This window comes from Nerophis lumbriciformis, linkage group LG26, assembly GCF_033978685.3.
Source record: "Nerophis lumbriciformis linkage group LG26, RoL_Nlum_v2.1, whole genome shotgun sequence".
Lineage (NCBI taxonomy): Eukaryota > Metazoa > Chordata > Actinopteri > Syngnathiformes > Syngnathidae > Nerophis > Nerophis lumbriciformis.
In genome coordinates, this window is record NC_084573.2 from 1,054,746 (window position 1) to 1,075,011 (window position 20,266).

Genomic DNA, 20,266 nt, shown 5'->3' on the forward strand with positions numbered 1-20,266 from the left:
GGCAAAAACTCGGACATGGGAGGAGTTCGGGGAAGCCATGGAAAACGACCTCCGGACGGCTTCGAAGCGATTCTGGACCACCATCCGCCGCCTCAGGAAGGGGAAGCAATGCACTACCAACACCGTGTATGGTACAGATGGTGTTCTGCTGACCTCGACTGCGGATGTTGTGGATCGGTGGAGGGAATACTTCGAAGACCTCCTCAATCCCACCAACACGTCTTCCTATGAGGAAGCAGTGCCTGGGGAGTCTGTGGTGGGCTCTCCTATTTCTGGGGCTGAGGTTGCTGAGGTAGTTAAAAAGCTCCTCGGTGGCAAGGCCCCGGGGGTGGATGAGATCCGCCCGGAGTTCCTTAAGGCTCTGGATGCTGTAGGGCTGTCTTGGTTGACAAGACTCTGCAGCATCGCGTGGACATCGGGGGCAGTACCTCTGGATTGGCAGACCGGGGTGGTGGTTCCTCTCTTTAAAAAGGGGAACCGGAGGGTGTGTTCTAACTATCGTGGGATCACACTCCTCAGCCTTCCCGGTAAGGTCTATTCAGGTGTACCGGAGAGGAGGCTACGCCGGATAGTCGAACCTCGGATTCAGGAGGAACAGTGTGGTTTTCGTCCTGGTCGTGGAACTGTGGACCAGCTCTATACTCTGGGCAGGGTCCTTGAGGGTGCATGGGAGTTTGCCCAACCAGTCTACATGTGCTTTGTGGACTTGGAGAAGGCATTCGACCGTGTCCCTCGGGAAGTCCTGTGGGGAGTGCTCAGAGAGTATGGGGTATCGGACTGTCTGATTGTGGCGGTCCGCTCCCTGTATGATCAGTGCCAGAGCTTGGTCCGCATTGCCGGCAGTAAGTCGGACACGTTTCCGGTGAGGGTTGGACTTCGCCAAGGCTGCCCTTTGTCACCCATTCTGTTCATAACTTTTATGGACAGAATTTCTAGGCGCAGTCAAGGCGTTGAGGGGATCCGGTTTGGTGGCTGCAGGATTAGGTCTCTGCTTTTTGCAGATGATGTGGTCCTGATGGCTTCATCTGGCCAGGATCTTCAGCTCTCACTGGATCGGTTCGCAGCCGAGTGTGAAGCGACTGGGATGAGAATCAGCACCTCCAAGTCCGAGTCCATGGTTCTCGCCCGGAAAAGGGTGGAGTGCCATCTCCGGGTTGGGGAGGAGATCTTGCCCCAAGTGGAGGAGTTCAAGTACCTCGGAGTCTTGTTCACGAGTGAGGGAAGAGTGGATGGTGAGATCGACAGGCGGATCGGTGCGGCGTCTTCAGTAATGCGGACGCTGTATTGATCCGTTGTGGTGAAGAAGGAGCTGAGCCGGAAGGCAAAGCTCTCAATTTACCGGTCGATCTACGTTCCCATCCTCACCTATGGTCATGAGCTTTGGGTTATGACCGAAAGGACAAGATCACGGGTACAAGCGGCCCAAATGAGCTTCCTCCGCCGGGTGGTGGGTCTCTCCCTTAGAGATAGGGTGAGAAGCTCTGCCATCCGGGGGAAGCTCAAAGTAAAGCCGCTGCTCCTCCACATGGAGAGGAGCCAGATGAGGTGGTTCGGGCATCTGGTCAGGATGCCACCCGAACGCCTCCCTAGGGAGGTTTTTAGGGCACGTCCGACCGGTAGGAGGCCACGGGGAAGACCCAGGACACGTTGGGAAGACTATGTCTCCCGGCTGGCCTGGGAACGCCTCGGGGTCCCACAGGAAGAGCTAGACGAAGTGGCTGGGGAGAGGGAAGTCTGGGCTTCTCTGCTTAGGCTGCTGCCCCCGCGACCCGACCTCGGATGAGCGGAAGAAGATGGATGGATGGAACCCTGAAACAACAGTCAGGAAAACCAGGGAGCAACATGTTAGAAAGCAGCTACATCATGTAGAGGAATCCAGAAAAACAAACAACTTCTGGGAAAACTGGAAGTAACTAAACAAACAAAATCTTGAAGATCTACCCGTCCAGAATAGAGTAAACCACTTCTCCAATCTCTTTAACAACAGCAAAAAAAAACACATACAAGATCAACTACAAAGCCTTGAGTCAACAATAAAAACTACCAGAACCTGCTAGACTCTCCGATTACTAAACACCAACTATTGTTGTTGCTTTTTACACCAACTACAGGACAAAATAAAATCACCTAAAACCAAGGAGGCCTGCGGTGCAGACAGGATCCTAAATGCCATCCATCCATCCATCCATCCATCCATCCATCCATCCATCCATCTTCTTCCCCTTATCCGAGGTCAGGCCGCGGGGGCAGCAGCCTAAGCAGGGAAGCCCAGACTTCCCTCTCCCCAGCCACTTGGTCCAGCTCCTCCCGGGGGATCCCGAGGCGTTCCCAGGCCAGCCGGGAGACATAGTCTTCCCAACGTGTCCTGGGTCTTCCCCCGTGGCCTCCTACCGGTCGGACGTGCCCTAAACACCTCCCTAGGGGGGGCTGTATCTATATTGAAAGGTATTGCACAATTCTCTAGTTTAGTAAGTTTGATACATTTTAATTGTTTTGATTGTGTTTTAATGCTGACTTTGGCAATGTAAACATATGTTTCCCGTGTTGTATTGAATTGAGAGAGAGAGAGAGAGAGAGAGAGAGAGAGAGAGAGAGAGAGAGAGAGAGAGTGAGGGGGAGAGAGAGAGAGAGAGAGAGAGAGAGAGAGAGAGAGAGAGAGAGAGAGAGAGAGAGAGAGAGAGAGAGAGAGAGACGCCATTGCTGGCAACACATTCCTCTCCCGGGGAAGCAAAACAGAAGATTTGGATGGTCTCACCGCAGCAAGCCGGGACTGGGACGGAGGCACAATCCGGTGGGACTATTCGGGACTAGTCGGGACTTGTCGGGACTAGTCGGGATGTTAGCCGGACTTTGATGTAGCTGCTCTCCGCGGTGTGGACGTGCTCCGCCTAGGTAGGTGCATGCTAGCGGAATGTCCCCGGGATTACGACTCAGGTCCGCCCGTCAAAGCCGCGCTTGGGACCCGCGCGGCCTCGGAACACATCTGGCCCGCGGAGCTCCACGGTCCCGCGTGTCCGCCTCGGGTGTGTTCCAAGTTTCTTGCCCGCGTTTGTGCGCTGATCTAGCGGTCATGCTAAGCTAGCACGGCTAGGCTAGCATGCTAAGCTAGCACGTAGCCCCGCAATCTTTAGCCAAATGTTGTGTTTCCCCCCGCAATGTGTGTCCTTCTAGTGGGCACACGTTAGTGAACAGTGTCGTCCGTGTCCCACAAGTGAAGAACCAGGACAGGTTTTGACGCATTAACGCCGGCCTGTCCTGGCTGCTTCTGTCCGGGCTTTGGCCACCAAAGTTCGGACTGCAGAATAACGTTGGAAGGAGGCAGGACCAGGATCAGGACCAGAACCAGGACTTAAAAACCCAGAATACACAAAGACTGTATTGCGACACACTGCTATGGTCCTGGTCTACTTCTAGTCCCCCCACGGTTTTAGTCCTCCCCCTTGTGGGTCAAGTTCTCCTGGACTCCCCCTGGACTACATGCTGACAGATAGACAAAAGTCATCAATTATACTTACTTTACCCAAAAAGTCATCAAATTAATAACCTAATCACTCTTTAATAAATGTAATTCACTTAGACCAGGGTGTCAAACTCCTTTTAGATGGGAGGGCCTGGTCAAAAAGTCTGAATTTTTTCCAAGTGTCAAAGGAGTGGGATTTTTTTTGTCAAAAAGTCAGAATTTCTTTTGTCAAAGTCTGCATTTTATTCTAAGTGTCAAAAAGTCGGAATTTTTTCCAAGTGTCAAAAAGTCTATTTTTTTGACCAAAAAAAAAGTAAGTGTCAAAAAGTCGGAATTTTTTCCAAGTGTATGAGGAGTGGGAATTTCTTTTGTCAAAAAGTCAGAATATTTTTTGTCAAAGTCTGCATTTTATTCTAAGTGTCAAAAAGTCGGAATTTTTTCCAAGTGTCAAAAAGTCGGAATTTTTTCCAAGTGTCAAAAAGTCTGAATTTTTTCCAAGTGTCAAAAAGTCTGAATTTTTTCCAAGTGTCAAAAAGTCGGAATTTTTTCCAAGTGTCAAAAAGTCGGAATTTTTTCCAAGTGTCAAAAAGTCGGAATTTTTTCCAAGTGTCAAAAAGTCTGAATTTTTTCCAAGTGTCAAAAAGTTGGATTTTTTTTTGTCAAAAAGTTAGATTTTTTTGGTCAAAAAGTCGGAATTTTTTCTAAGTGTCAAAAAGTCAGATTTTTGTGTAAATGTCAAAAAGTCAGAATTTTTTTCTAAGTGTCAAAGGAGTGGAATTTTTTTTGTCAAAGTCTGAATTTTATTCTAAGTGTCAAAAAGTTGGATTTTTTTTTGTCAAAAAGTCAGAATTTTTTGGTCAAAAAGTCGGAATTTTTTCTAAGTGTATAAGGAGTGGGAATTTTTTTTGTCAAAAAGTCAGAATTTGTTTTGTCAAAGTCTGAATTTTATTCTAAGTGTCAAAGGAGTGGAATTTTTTTTGTCAAAGTCTGAATTTTATTCTAAGTGTCAAAAAGTCTGAATTTTATTCTAAGTGTCAAAAAGTCTGAATTTTTTCCAAGAGTCAAAAAGTTGGATTTTCTTTTTGTCAAAAAGTTAGATTTTTTTGGTCAAAAAGTCGGAATTTTTTCTAAGTGTCAAAAAGTCAGATTTTTGTGTAAGTGTCAAAAAGTCAGATTTTTGTGTAAGTGTCAAAAAGTCTGAATTTTTTTCTAAGTGTCAAAGGAGTGGAATTTTTTTTGTCAAAGTCTGAATTTTATTCTAAGTGTCAAAAAGTAGGATTTTTTTTTGTCAAAGTCTGAATTTTATTCTAAGTGTCAAAAAGTCAGAATTTTTTCCAAGTGTCAAAAAGTCAGAATTTTTTCCAAGTGTCAAAAAGTCTGAATTTTTTCCAAGTGTCAAAAAGTCCGAATTTTTTCCAAGTGTCAAAAAGTCGGAATTTTTTTGGTCAAAAAGTTAGATTTTTTTGTCAAAAAGTTGAATTTTTTTGTCAAAAAGTTGAATTTTTTTTGTCAAAAAGTTACATTTTTTTTGTCAAAAAGTCGGAATTTTTTCTAAGTGTCAAAAAGTCAGATTTTTGTGTAAGTGTCAAAAAGTCTGAATTTTTTTTCTAAGTGTCAAAGGAGTGGAATTTTTTTTTGTCAAAGTCTGAATTTTATTCTAAGTGTCAAAAAGTGGGAATTTTTTCTCAGTGTCAAAAAAAATCTGAATTATTTAGTCAAAAAGTCGGAATTTTAGTCACTTTTAGTCCTCCCCTTTGTGGGTCAAGTTCTCCTGGACTCCCCCTGGACTACATGCTGACAGATAGACAAAAGTCATCAATTATACTTACTTTACCCAAAGAGTAATCAAATTAATAACATAATTAATTTTTAATACATGTTATTCACTTAGATCAGGGGTGTGAAACTCATTTTGGATGGAGGGCTTGGTCAAAAAGTCGGTATTTTTTTGGTCAAAAAGTCAGAATTTTTTTCTGTGTCAAAAGTCGAATTTTTTTTGTAAAAGTCTGAGTTTTATTCTATGTGTAAAAAGTCTGATTTTTTTTTGTCAAAAAGTCTGAATTTTTTTTGTCAAAAAGTCAGATTTTTTTTGTTGGTGTCAAAAATTCGGAATTTTTTTGTAGGTGTCAAAAAGTCGGAATTTTTTTGGTCAAAAAGTCGTTTTTTTTTTCCAAGTGTCAAAAAGTCAAAACTTTTTTTGTCAAAAGGTCGCAATTTTATCTAAGAGTAAAAAAGTCTGAATTTTTTTTCTGTCAAGTCTGAATTTTTCTGTCAAAAAGTCTGAATTTTTTCTGTGTCAAGTCGGATTTTTTTCTAACTGTTAAAAAGTCTGAATTTTTTGTAAGTGTCAAAAAGTCTGAATTTTTTTTGTCAAAAAGAGTGAATTTTTTTTGTCAAAAAGTCGTCTAACAGATAGGCAGTGTTCAGAAAGTAATCAAATTATAGTTACTTTACCCAAAAAGTAATCAAATTAATAACCTAATCACTCTTTAATAAATGTAATTCACTTAGACCAGGGTGTCAAACTCATTTTAGATGGGGGGCCTGGTCAAAAAGTCTGAATTTTTTTTTGTCAAAAAGTTTGAATTTTTTGTAAGAGTGAAAAAGTTTGGATTTGTTCTAAGTGTAAAAAGAAGGATTTTTTTCTGTGTCAAAAAGTCGGGATTTGTTCGAAGTGTAAAAAGAAGGATTTTTTTCTAAGTGTCTATTTAACTTATTTGACCTTCTATTTTCCTTCTATTGACCTTTTTTGATCAACTTATACCTTCTGTATCCCTTTTTTAATCTTTTATTGACATTATTTTACACTTTATTTTCCTTCTTTGACCTTCAATTGACCTACTCTAACCTTCTATTTAACGTATCTTACCTTCTACTTTCCTTCTTTGTACCTTCTTTGATTTTCTTTCTATATAACCCTTTTTTGGTTTACCTTTTTATTTACATTATAGTTTCCATTAATATCTTCTTTTACCTTCTATTTAACTTATTTGACCTTCTGTTTACCTTAATTAACTTCTAAATACCTTATATTACCTCCTTTGAACATATTTTCCCTTGGTTTACATTCTATTCTCCTTTTTTTACCCTTTTAGTTACATTTATTTAACCTCTATTTTTTTTTACCTCCTATTTACCTTCTTTAACCTTATTTGATCTTTTTACCTCCTATATTCCTTCTTTTACATTTTATTGACCTTAATTTACCTTCCTTTACCTTTAATGTGACTTCTTATAACTTTTATTTAAATTATTCTACCTTCTATTGAACTTATTTTACCTTCTCTTTACCTACTTGTACCTTGTTTTATAATTTCACCTCCTGTATTCCTTCTTTTACATTTTATTTACCTTCTATATAACTTATTTTTTAAATGTTCTTTTTGACTTATATGGCCATCTATTTTTATTTATTTATTTATTTCTTTACATTTGATTACCATCTTTTACCTTCTATATAACGTATTTCCCTTTTATTTACCTTATCCTTACCTTTATTTACTTACCTTTTTCTTTACCTGTCTCTTTGTTTACCTTTCATTTATCTTTTTTTATCTTCTATATTCCTTCTTTTACATGGTTTAAATTCTATTCCCTTTTTTTTTTACATTCTTTTATCTTTTTATTATTTTTATTTGACCTTATTTCTTATATTGTTACTTTCCTAATTACCAGTAATGCACTGTAAAAACAAAAAAACAAAAACGGCGGTAGATTACACGGTAAAAAAACAGCTTTTATTTATTTTTTTTATGGTAAAATTCCTGCGACTGAGCTGCCAGTTTTTGTTTTTTTACCGGGAAATCTACAGATCGTACGACCAAAAAATATCGCTAGATTTTATCGCAAGTTGCTTATTTTTGTAAAAGCCCATCTAAAGGTTCTGAATACTGCCTGAATGTAGCATTGCTAGATTGTGTTTGTGGTCCTCCAAATGTGTTTGTAGCGGCAAATGTTTGGGAAAACTGCTTTTCATTTGAAATATTTTTTCAAATGATTTCCAATTGAGAAATTGTTGAAAAGACAAAAACAAACAAAAACAAAAACATGCTCGTTCACTCCAACAAATTCACGCACGTAACAAAGAAACGTGAGAAGTAGGCCTGGGAGATAAAGCGATTTTATCCGTCTTTTATCCAGTTTTTTCCCTCAGCGGAGATTCACACGCTCATAAGGAAACATGGCTAATGCTAACAAAAACGACAGCAGTTCCAAAGACAAGACAAGTGTGTCGTCAGTGGTTTGGTTTTGCAGCAACGGGCGTGGAACAAATGACTGCACGCTGCAAAGTTTAGTCTTTCTGTTTTCAAAAAGACACCAGCACGACTAACTTTTTCCAGCATCTGAAACGGAAGCATCCAGACCAGTGCGGGAAATGCAACTCTTCACGAGAACACCCTCTATACCCTTTCTGTACTGCATTTTTATTTTCAAGTATTTTAGTCAGGGGGTCAGGAGTGTCCAGACTTTTACCACCGAGTTCCGTACAATGCATGCGGGGGTCGTCTTGATATTTTTCATTTTCAAAACCAATGCAGTATATAGATTTTTATCAAATTTAGGGCTCGCCTCAAGTTTGTCATAAAAATGTCAAAACAGTATAAAATATATTTTTTCATTCAACACTCAAATCTCTCGATCAACTTAAGGACTATCTGTCGATATGAGGTTTTTATTTAATGCCCTTGTTTTTTATTTGTTTTTTATTTATATTTTTGGCAAAAACGCAAAATATGCAATATCTTCCTCAAAAATTAAAAGTTGAATATTTGATGTGATGTAATCGGATCCTTCAATTGGCCAATAATTCATCACAGCATTGATCATCTTCGAAAAAATCTCGACTTTTTGACAGAAAATATGCTGACATTTTGACAGAAAATATCCTGACATTTTGACAGAAAATATCCTGACATTTTGACAGGAAATATCCTGACATTTTGACAGAAAATATCCTGACATTTTGACACTCCGAAAAAATCCCCAAATTTTGACTCCAAGAAAACCCCCCCCCACTTTTTTACACTTAGAAAAAATCCCAATTTTGACACTTAGAAAAAATCCTGACTGTTTGACAGGAATATCCTGACATTTTGACACTTAGAAAAAATCCCGTCTTTTTGGCAGAAAATATCCCGACTTTTTGACAGGAAATATCCCGACTTTTTGACAGAAAAATTCCCTACTTTTTGGCAGAAAATATCCCGACAGAAAATATCCCGACTTTTTGACAGAAAAAATCCCTACTTTTTGGCAGAAATATCCTGACATTTTGACAGAAAATATCCTGACATTTTGACAGAAAATATCCTGACATTTTGACAGAAATATCCTGACATTTTGACAGAATATCCTGACATTTTGACAGAAAATATCCTGACATTTTGACAGAAAATATCCTGACATTTTGACAGAAAATATCCTGACATTTTGACAGAAAATATCCTGACATTTTGACAGAAAATATCCTGACATTTTGACAGAAAATATCCTGACATTTTGACACTTAGAAAAAATCCAGACTTTTTGATAGAAATATCCCGACATTTTGACAGAAATATCCCGACATTTTGACACTTAGAAAAAATCCAGACTTTTTGACACTTAGAAAAATTCCAGACTTTTTCACACTTCAAAAAAATCTTGATTTTTTGACAGAAAATATCCTGACATTTTGACACTTATAAAAAAATCCAGACATTTTGACACTTAGAAAAAATCCAGACTTTTTGACAGAAATATCCCGACATTTTGACACTTAGAAAAAATCTAGACTTTTTGACACTTAGAAAAATTTCAGACTTTTTCACACTTCGAAAAAATTTTGATTTTTTTGACAGCAAATATCCCGACATTTTGACACTTAGAAAAAAATCCAGACTTTTTGACAATTAGAAAAATTCCAGACTTTTTCCCACTTCAAAAAAATCTTGATTTTTTGACAGAAATATCCCGACATTTTGACACTCCGAAAAAATCCCCAAATTTTGACACTAAGAAAAAAATCTCGATTTTTTGACAGAAAATATCCCGACATTTTGACAGAAAATATCCCGACATTTTGACACTTAGAAAAAATCCAGACTTTTTGACACTTAGGAAAAATTCCAGACTTTTTCACACTTCGAAAAAATCTCGATTTTTTGACAGAAAATATCCCAACATTTTGACACTCCGAAAAAATCCCCAAATTTTGACACTAAGAAAAAAATCCCCACTTTTTTACACTTAGAAAAAATCCCTACTTTTTGACAGAATATCTCGACATTTTGACACTTGGAAAAAATCCCAATTTTTTGACACTTAGAAAAAATCCAGATTTTTAAAAAAACAAAATCCAGACTTTTTGAACTTTAGAAAAAATCCAGACTTTTTGACACTTAGAAAATATCCCGACATTTTGACACTTGTAAAAAAAAAATCCCCACTTTTTGACACTTAGAAAAAATCCCCACTTTTTGACACTTAGAAAAAATCCCCACTTTTTGACACTTAGAAAATATCCCGATATTTTGACACTTAAAAAAAAATCCCCACTTTTTGACACTTGGGAAAAAATCCCAATTTGTTGACACTTGGAAAAAAATTCAAATTTTTTGACACTTGGAAAAAAATCCCAATTTTTTGACACTTAGAAAAAAACTTTTTGAAAAAAAAATCCAAACTTTTAGACACTCACAAAAAAATCCCCACTTTTTGATACTTAGAAAAAATCCCGACTTTTTGAAATACAAAATCAGACTTTTTGACACTCAGAAAAAAATCCCCACTTTTTGACACAAAAAACTGCCTGATAAGTTGATATCGTTCTTTAATGATATCATGACTCAAATATCCTCACTACCCCTCAGCAGTGTTCGTAATAACGCCGTTGTATAATCACGGTATTACCTATGCTATTACTCTGACAAGCAACAAGTAATCTAATTACTTTGATCTATGATAAAATCGCTGTTGGCGATACGCTTGTGTAACGTGGCAAGCTACTTCTGACGTGGTTGTATGCCAACAAGACAGCGAGTTCAATGCGGTACATACCTTTTTGCTAATGAAAACAACAACAATCACCCGCGCTGACGTGAACTTGGTATCAAATAGAAGGGGGCAACATCTCACAGCAAACAACACCCTCGCACACTACTACGAGGGAATAATGAACAACCAATTAGAGCTGCAACTATCGAATATTTTAGTAATCGAGTATTCTATCGACTAGTAATCGAATATATCATATATTTGCTTAATTAAGGTTTAGTTATACATGTTAAGATGTGCCCTCAATTATTGTGTTTGGCCTAATTGTCTTTTATTTCTTAAACGCCTGTTTTCATTATTGAAGGCTGACACGCACAGCTGAAATGCGTCCGTGGTTGATTGTGCCAATTTGTTTGCGCTAAAACAAACAGGTGTGCTCACAGCCGTATGTGGTGTGAGCGCATAAACTAAGTTCTTGTCTCCTGTGCGTTTTTAAAGATTATTATATGGTGCCGTTTAAATGGTGGTTTCTTTTAGTAATCGAGTATTCTATCGACTAAATCGTATTTTTGCTTAATTAAGGTTTGATTATACATTTTAAGATGTGCCCTCAATTATTGCGTTTGGCCTAATTGTCTTTTATTTCCTAAACGCTTGTTTTCATTATTGAAGGCTGACACGCACAGCTGAAATGCGTCCGTGGTTGATTGTGCCAATTTGTGTGTTTTTATAAAAAAAACAGGTGCGCTCACAGCCCTACGTGCTGTGTGGTGTGACCGCATAAACGAAGGTCTTGTTTCTTGTACGTTTGTGATGATTATTATACACACAAATTCGCTGTTGCTGTTTTCAACCTGCCAACAATACATAAACAATAATAAAAGTCAAACCACTTAATAATGACAACAATAACATTTATTTTACTAACTTTTGCGTTTACATTTGATAATAGATGACTTACCTCCCCTCCGGACGTCCCTCAACCGGATGCTATCTGGACAGGTGCTACAGTATCGAACTTGTGCTATTGTGGTATGCCAGCTCCACTTTGCAATCAGCCACACGTTGTATGGGGCTTCCGCTTTGCTCACGTAAGTAACAGCAAGGCATACTTGGTCAACAACCACACAGCTCACACTGACGGTGGCGGTATAAAAAAAACAAAAACTTTAACACTCTTACTAATAATGCGCCACACTGTGAACCCACACCAAACAAGAATGACAAAGACATTTCGGGAGAACATCTGCACCGTAACACAACATAAACACAACAGGACAAATACCCAGAATCCCATGCAGCCCTAACTCTTCCGGGATACATTATACACCCCCCCCGCTACCAAACCCCGCCCACCTCAACCGACGCACAGAGGAGGGGGGGGGGGGGGGGGGGGGGGTGGATGTGTGAGGGAGCAGGGTTGGGGTGGGGGCGGGGTTTGGTAGCAGGGGTGTATAATGTAGCCTGGAAGAGTCAGGGCTGCATGGGATTCTGGGTGTTTGTTCTGTTGTGTTTATGTTGTGTTAAGGTGCAGAGGTTCTCCCGAAATGTGTTTGTCATTCTTGTTTGGTTTTGGTTCAAAGTGTGGCGCATTATTAGTAAGAGTCTTAAAGTTGTTCTATATGGCTGTATTATGCTGATAGTATATATTTGTACCATGAATTGATTTGTGGACCCCGACTTAAACAAGTTGAAAAACTTATTCGGTGTTACCATTTAGTGGTCAATTGTACAGAATATGTACTGTATTGTCCAATCTACTAATAAATGTTTCAACAATCAATCGAAACCCCAGGCATTTAAACTTAAACAATGCTGTCTAAAAAGGCACAGGACGGCGTGGCGAAGTTGGTAGAGTGGCCGTGCCAGCAATCGGACGGTTGCTGGTTACTGGGGTTCAATCTCCACCTTCTACCATCCTAGTCACGTCCGTTGTGTCCTTGGGCAAGACACTTCATCGCTCCTGATGGCTGCTGGTTAGCGCCTTGCATGGCAGCTCCCGCCATCAGTGTGTGAATGTGTGTGTGAATGGATGAATGTGGAAATACTGTCAAAGCGCTTTGAGTACCTTGTAGGTAGAAAAGCGCTATACAAGTATAACCCATTTATCATTTATTATAACATAATGCACACAACAAATTAATAATAATAATAACTGCTATAGCAGCCGCAACATTAATGCTGCCACAACGATGACTCTTGCAACATAAACACAACAGGACAAATACCCAGAATCCCATGCAGCCCTAACTCTTCCGGGATACATTAGGGAGCAGGGTTGGGGTGGGGGCGGGGTTTGGTAGCAGGGGTGTATAATGTAGCCCGGAAGAGTCAGGGCTGCATGGGATTCTGGGTGTTTGTTCTGTTGTGTTTATGTTGTGTTAAGGTGCAGATGTTCTCCCGAAATGTGTTTGTCATTCTTGTTTGGTTTTGGTTCAAAGTGTGGCGCATTATTAGTAAGAGTGTTAAAGTTGTTTTATATGGTCACCGTCAGTGTAACCTGTGTGGCTGTTGACCAAGTATGCCTTGCTGTCACGTACGTTTGCAATCAAAAGATGTATATTGTTTAACAAGTGTTGGGCTGGCACTCTGTTAATACAGATTAGGGCTGCAGCTAACGATTATTTTTCTATCGATTAATCTATAGATTATTTTTTCGATTAATCGGTTAATCTATAGATTATTTTTTCGATTAATCTATAGATTATTTTTCCTTTTACCGATTATTTTTTTTATTTAAAATGAAGAGAAAAAAAAAAAAAGTAGGCCAGTTTTTTCAAAAGGCATAGCTTTTATTTACAAAAAAAAAAGTATGGCCACTCAGTCAACATTGACAACAACATGACAAAATATTCTGTAACAATGTAAACATTTAAAACTTTTAACATTTAACAAAATTAAAAGTAGCTTATTTGCTTTCTAATGTGCAAATATAAAAGTAAACATCCAGTGCAAATCTTAATATTCTGCAATAGTATAAGCATTTCAAAAGTAAAAGTATTGCTTATTTTGCTTTAAAATGTGCAAAAATAAAGATAAACATCCAATACAAAAAAGTGCAAAACGGAAATATTCTGTAACAAGTGTAAACATTTCAACAAAAGTAAAAGTATTGCTTATTTGCTAAAATGTGCAAAAATAAAGCTAAACATCCAATACAAAAAGTGTACAGTGTAAACATTTCAACAAAAGTAAAAGTATTGCTTATTTTGCTTAATAACACAACAATGATAGTATGATTAAAGTGAAAGTTAATTGTTGGTTTGTACATAGTATATGTAACTGTTAATGTTGTAAAAGGTATTTGCACAACTAATTAACGTTAGCGTTTGTGACACGTCTTGTGCCGTGGGGTTCTTTCAGGACCGACAGACTGAACGCCAGACGGCTTTGCCAGGTTTACAATCTTTTAATTTTACACAAAGTCTTTTCTCTTCCAACTCTTTTCTCTTTCTTTCCTCACTTTTCAGCTCCTCTTCCTCGCTCGCTCGTCGTCCCGTCTCTTGTGGCGTCGCTCCCTGCGCGCCCCGCCTCGCCGCTCGCTCGCCGCCGCCGCCTCTCCACAGCGTTAAAGAGGAGCGCGTCTTTGTAAACACTGAACAGGCACGCCAAACGCGCCTCTCAGAGCAAACGGTGCTTTAGTTTATGAATTTACAACGCAGATACAAATGACACATTCATGTTTTTGTGTAATAATGACAACGTATACGCACGCGGACGATTGACTTGTTGATGGTGATGGCAAGAACGCTGTCGGGGGTTTTCTTTTCAAATGTTCGTTCATAGCCGTTGTGCTGCTATGATAGGCCATTTCCGCTCGACACAGTGTGCATACAACAACATTATTAGGCCGTTTATTGAAATACTCCCACACTTTTGACGACTTTTGGCGTGCTTTTTTCCCCTCGCTCGCATCGTCTGCTTTGCGCTCCGCCATGACAGTAGTGTGACGTAAATATGCGACGCGCCGACGCACAAAAACGGCGTCGACGTATTTACGTAACCGATGACGTCGACGCGTCGTTTCAGCCTTAATACAGATTGTAGAGGGCGCCAAATGTTGTACCATCACGGCACGCCCTTATTATAGCTGTAAGGGTGAACATCGGTGAATATTAATCCCGGGAGTTTTCTGCGAGAGGCACTGAATTCCGGAAGTCTCACGGGAAAATTGGGGGGGTTCAGCAAGTAAGCTGCTGAGCTGCATCAGAGTGATCAAAGGTTGCCGACCCCTGACCTAAACAGTCCGTGCCAAACTTGAGCTTTGACTACTGTTTACTAAACAAGGAGGCAAAATGCCGTAAAAAAAAACTTGATGCCCCTAGGCAGCGAAAATTCCTCGAATATATTTTGTAATGGAATTACTCGAGGAATGGTTACAGCTCTACAACCAATCAATGATTGGCGTGACAAGCGCACCGCTTAGATTTTTAGATCAACTACAGATCTATCCGGTGATTCTAATAGGACTTTTTAAAGTAACTGCGGGCCGCAAATGGACCCCGGGCCTCACTTTGGGCACCCCTGATCTACAGGCTCCGTCTTGTGTTTGTTGACACATTTCTAGGACGCAGGCGAGAATAGGAACTGGGCTTGTGCCTGGCCGAAGATGTGAACCAGATGTTTGGATACGGGTGAGTGACCCACATAAACACTGCGGTCTGGACGTGGACCAGCAATGAAGAATGTCCCGCTGCAATGTTCAGTCGGGGGCAATTGGCCAAAAACGATACTATTGCACTTTTTTTTTTTCAGCTGTCGTTTTATAAACGCAATAGTTGGCATATTTTTGTGTGGCGCAGGAATCCACAGATTTCTCATACGTTGGCTGTGGACGAATGTCGTCATTAACGGAGCTGTGTCTCCAGGTGTAGCACAATAACAAACCTGCCATACCCGCTCGACCGTTCTCTCGCTGACATCACCCAAATGTCGTGGGCGACTGACAGGTGACTAAACACAAGGCTTGTTGTGTTTGTTATGGCCCTGCGTTCTCGTCAAGCGGAAGAGGTTTCAGCAAGTACGGGAGTCGTAATCGGCTGGTTGCTGAGGCCTCCCCTCCCCCCGGAAACATGATATTTTCTCAAGCTCCTTCTTCCTCAGCGGACTGAATTCCCGCACACTTGCACGGTCTTGGCTGGTGCGCGCACACTCGCAGTCTGATTGCCATCAGCGGGCGAAACACTGGGAAGGACGCAATCATCTTGACCATCATCAATCATCCGCCTCCCGCCGGGTCACGGTTGCCTTCAGGCTCAGTCGGCCTTGATAACCCGCAGAAAGGCCGCTTGTCTTTTTTTTGCGCGGCGGGATGATTTGATTCGAGCCAACCTTCCACACCCGGGACGGTGTGGTCCACGTTGGTAGCGGGTCTACTTGAGTTCTCTGCTTTCGGAGCACATCGTTTCTAGGTCAATGGCTGTCAAAGGGCCAGACTCGCATGCCATTTTTATCCCGCCTCGGCACAAATCGCTTCAAACGACTTATTTTTCCCCGCACGGGAGCGGGAGGAAGAGTGACATCGGTAAGAGCGGCTTGGCACTCTCGCTTGACGTCACGTGTTCCTTTTCAGGATGAAGAAGTGCTGAAATGATTTGATATCCGTTACGTTCATAATTGTTCCGTTTAAGGCCACTTTCAAAAAATCCAGACATTTTGACACTTTCGAAAAATCCAGATTTTTTGACACTTTCAAAAAAAATCCAGATTTTTTGACACTTTCAAAAAAAATCCAGATTTTTTGACACTTTCAAAAAATCCAGATTTTTTGACAGAAATATCCCGACATCTTGACACTTCGAAAAAATCCAGACATTTTGACACTTCGAAAAAATCTCGATTTTTTTGACACTTAGAAAAAAATCCAGATTTTTGACACTGAGAAAAAAAATCCAGATTTTTTGACACTGAGAAAAAAATCCAGATTTTTTGACACTTAGAAAAAAATCCAGATTTTTTTACTCTAAGAAAAAAATCCTGACTCTTGACACTTGGAAAATATCCAGACATTTTGACACTTAGAAAAAATCCAGACTTTTTGACAGAAATATCCTGACATTTTGACAGAAATATCCTGACATTTTGACACTTAGAAAAAATCCAGACTTTTTGACACTTAGAAAAATTCCAGACTTTTTCACACTTCGAAAAAATCTCGATTTTTTTTGACAGCAAATATCCCGACATTTTGACACTTAGAAAAATTCCAGACTTTTTCACACTTCGAAAAAAATCTCGATTTTTTGACGCTTAGAAAAAAATCCAGACTTTTTGACACTTAGAAAAATTCCAGACTTTTTCACACTTCGAAAAAAATCTCAATTTTTTTGACAAAAATATCCCGACATTTTGACACTCCGAAAAAATCCCCAAATTTTGACACTAAGAAAAAAATCCCCACTTTTTGACACTTAGAAAAATTCCAGACTTTTTCACACTTCGAAAAAAATCTCGATTTTTTTGACAGAAATATCCCGACATCTTGACACTTCGAAAAAATCCAGACATTTTGACACTTCGAAAAAAATCTCGATTTTTTTGACACTTAAAAAAAATCCAGATTTTTGACACTGAGAAAAAAATCCAGATTTTTTGACTCTAAGAAAAAATCCTGACTCTTGACACTTGGAAAAAATCCCGACATTTTGGCAGAAAATATCCAGACATTTTGGCACTTAGAAAAAATCCTGACTTTTTGACAGAAATATCCCGACATTTTGACAGAAATATCCCGACATTTTGACACTTAGAAAAAAACCAGACTTTTTGACACTTAGAAAAATTCCAGACTTTTTCACACTTCGAAAAAATCTCGATTTTTTTTGACAGCAAATATCCCGACATTTTGACACTTAGAAAAAATCCAGACTTTTTGACACTTAGAAAAATTCCAGACTTTTTCACACTTAGAAAAAAATCTCGATTTTTTTGACAGAATATCCCGACATTTTGACACTCCGAAAAAATCCCCAAATTTTGACACTAAGAAAAAAATCCCCACTTTTTTACACTTAGAAAAAATCCCCACTTTTTGACAGAATATGCCGACATTTTGACACTTAGAAAAAATCTAGATTTTTTGACACTTACAAAAATCCAGACATTTTGACTCTTTCAAAAAATCCAGACTTTTTGACACTTTCAAAAAATCCAGATTTTTTGACACTTTCAAAAAAAATCCAGATTTTTTGACACTTTCAAAAAATCCAGATTTTTTGACAGAAATATCCCGACATCTTGACACTTCGAAAAAATCCAGACATTTTGACACTTCGAAAAAATCTCGATTTTTTGACACTTAGAAAAAAATCCAGATTTTTGACACTAAGAAAGAAATCCAGATTTTTTGACACTTAGAAAAAAATCCCGATTTTTTTTACTCTAAGAAAAAATCCTGACTCTTGACACTTGGAAAAAATCCTGACATTTTGGCAGAAAATATCCAGACATTTTGACACTTAGAAAAAATCCAGACTTTTTGACAGAAATATCCCGACATTTTGACACTTAGAAAAAATCCAGATTTTTTGACACTTAAAAAAAATCCAGATTTTTTGAAAAAAAAAGTCCAGACTTTTTGAAATTTAGAAAAAATCCCCACTTTTTGACAGAATATGCCGACATTTTGACACTTAGAAAAAAATCCAGATTTTTTGACACTTAAAAAAAATCCAGATTTTTTGAAAAAAAAAGTCCAGACTTTTTGAAATTTAGAAAAAATCCCCACTTTTTGACAAAATATCCCGACATTTTGACACTCCGAAAAAATCCCCAAATTTTGACACTAAGAAAAAAATCTCGATTTTTTGACAGCAAATATCCCGACATTTTGACACTTGTTCCGTTTAAGGCCATCTTATTTACCTGATCAGGATAGATTCTTTCAGTGTAATGGCAGGTCAGTATGGCTGATCTGTGGTTTGTTTCTCCGAGGCGTAGGGCAACTGAAGCAACAAGCTACCCCCAAATCCGGGCGATAGCGTGCACCGGTATTTTAGTAGGTAAAGTAAGTAAATGTTTGTACATATATTAGCCACACCAGACCATAAGCCGCAGATATATACCGGTGCGAAGGATTTTGTAAATGTTTATTTACATACCTTAAGTGTGTCCAAACGGTGCATGTCACCCGGCAGCAAAACAAAACAGAAGTCATCGTCATGGACTCGCTAGCTGCGGAAGCTAGCTCTCCAATTGAGTGGTCCACTACCGACTAGCTCTCCTATCAGCTAAACAGACTCAATAAGAGAGGTGGTCCACTCCCGGCTAACTCTCCAATCAGCGAAACAGACTCAATAAGTGAAGTGAAGTGAATTATATTTATATTTATATAAGAGGAGTGGTCCACTCCCGGCTAGCTCTCCAATCAGCGAAACAGACTCAATAAGATGAGTGGTCCACTACCAACTAGCTCTCCTATCAGCTAAACAGACTCAATGAGAGGAGTGGTCCACTCCCGGCTAACTCTCCAATCAGCGAAACAGACTCAATAAGTGAAGTGAAGTGAATTATATTTATATTTATATAAGAGGAGTGGTCCACTCCCGGCTAGCTCTCCAATCAGTTAAACAGACTCAATAAGAGGAGTGGTCCACTCCCGGTTAGCTCTCTTATCAGCTAAACAGACTCAAGAAGATGAGTGGTCCACTCCCGACTAGCTCTCCAATCAGCAAAACAGACTCAATAAGAGAGGTGGTCCACTCCCGGCTAACTCTCCAATCAGCAAAACAGACTCAATAAGAGGAGTGGTCCACTCCGGGCTAACTCTCCAATCAGCAAAACAGACTCAATAAGAGAGGTGGTCCACTCCCGGCTAACTCTCCGATCAGCGAAACAGACTCAATAAGAGAGGTGGTCCACTCCCGGCTAACTCTCCAATCAGCGAAACAGACTCAATAAGTGAAGTGAAGTGAATTATATTTATATTTATATAAGAGGAGTGGTCCACTCCCGGCTAGCTCTCCAATCAGTTAAACAGACTCAATGAGATGAGTGGTCCACTACCAACTAGCTCTCCTATCAGCTAAACAGACTCAATAAGATGAGTGGTCCACTACCAACTAGGTCTCCTATCAGCTAAACAGACTCAATAAGAGGAGTGGTCCACTCCGGGCTAACTCTCCAATCAGCAAAACAGACTCAATAAGAGAGGTGGTCCACTCCCGGCTAACTCTCCAATCAGCGAAACAGACTCAATAAGAGAGGTGGTCCACTCCCGGCTAACTCTCCAATCAGTTAAACAGACTCAATAAGATGAGTGGTCCACTACCAACTAGGTCTCCTATCAGCTAAACATACTCAATAAGATCAGTGGTCCACTCCCGGCTAACTCTCCAATCAGCGAAACAGACTCAATAAGAGGAGTGGTCCACTCCCGACTAGCTCTCCTATCAGCTAAACAGACTCAATAACAGGAGTGGTCCACTCCCGGCTAGCTCTCTTATCAGCTAAACAGACTCAATAAGTTCACGGTGACGTTTTGGTGAATTTGTGAAACTGAAACCATGCAAAAAGAATGCCAGCGTGAAATCACTCCTACAGACATCACACATGGGATTGGTTAGTAAGTAAGAATTATTTTAGTTATATTGTCAAACGTAAAAACCGTTGCTTGTAGTGACGAATGAAGAATCCATACGAGTAGAAACGCTACGGACGATTATACGTCCGGTTTAAAGTAGAAACAGGAAGTACATTTTCAACCGGCCGGTCACCGTCCAAAAGATGGCGCCATAGCATGAGCAATAGCACACTTATTTGGTGGCTCTGCCGGCGTATATGAAAACTATTGGTTCAAAAGAAAACATTACGGCCGCTGGCGAAAAAGGGTAC

The 20,266-nt window shown here is 39.6% G+C and overlaps 1 protein-coding gene across 1 annotated transcript in view; it reads left to right on the top strand.

Annotated features, from left to right (window-relative positions):
- Nucleotides 1-2,698: 2,698 nt before the first annotated feature.
- arhgap5 (Rho GTPase activating protein 5) overlaps nucleotides 2,699-20,266 on the top strand; it is a 52,809-nt gene continuing 35,241 nt past the window's right edge. The window contains exon 1 of the mRNA XM_061987691.1: nucleotides 2,699-2,892. The gene's annotated coding sequence lies outside the window, so the exon portion shown is untranslated. The remainder of the gene's footprint in view (nucleotides 2,893-20,266) is intronic.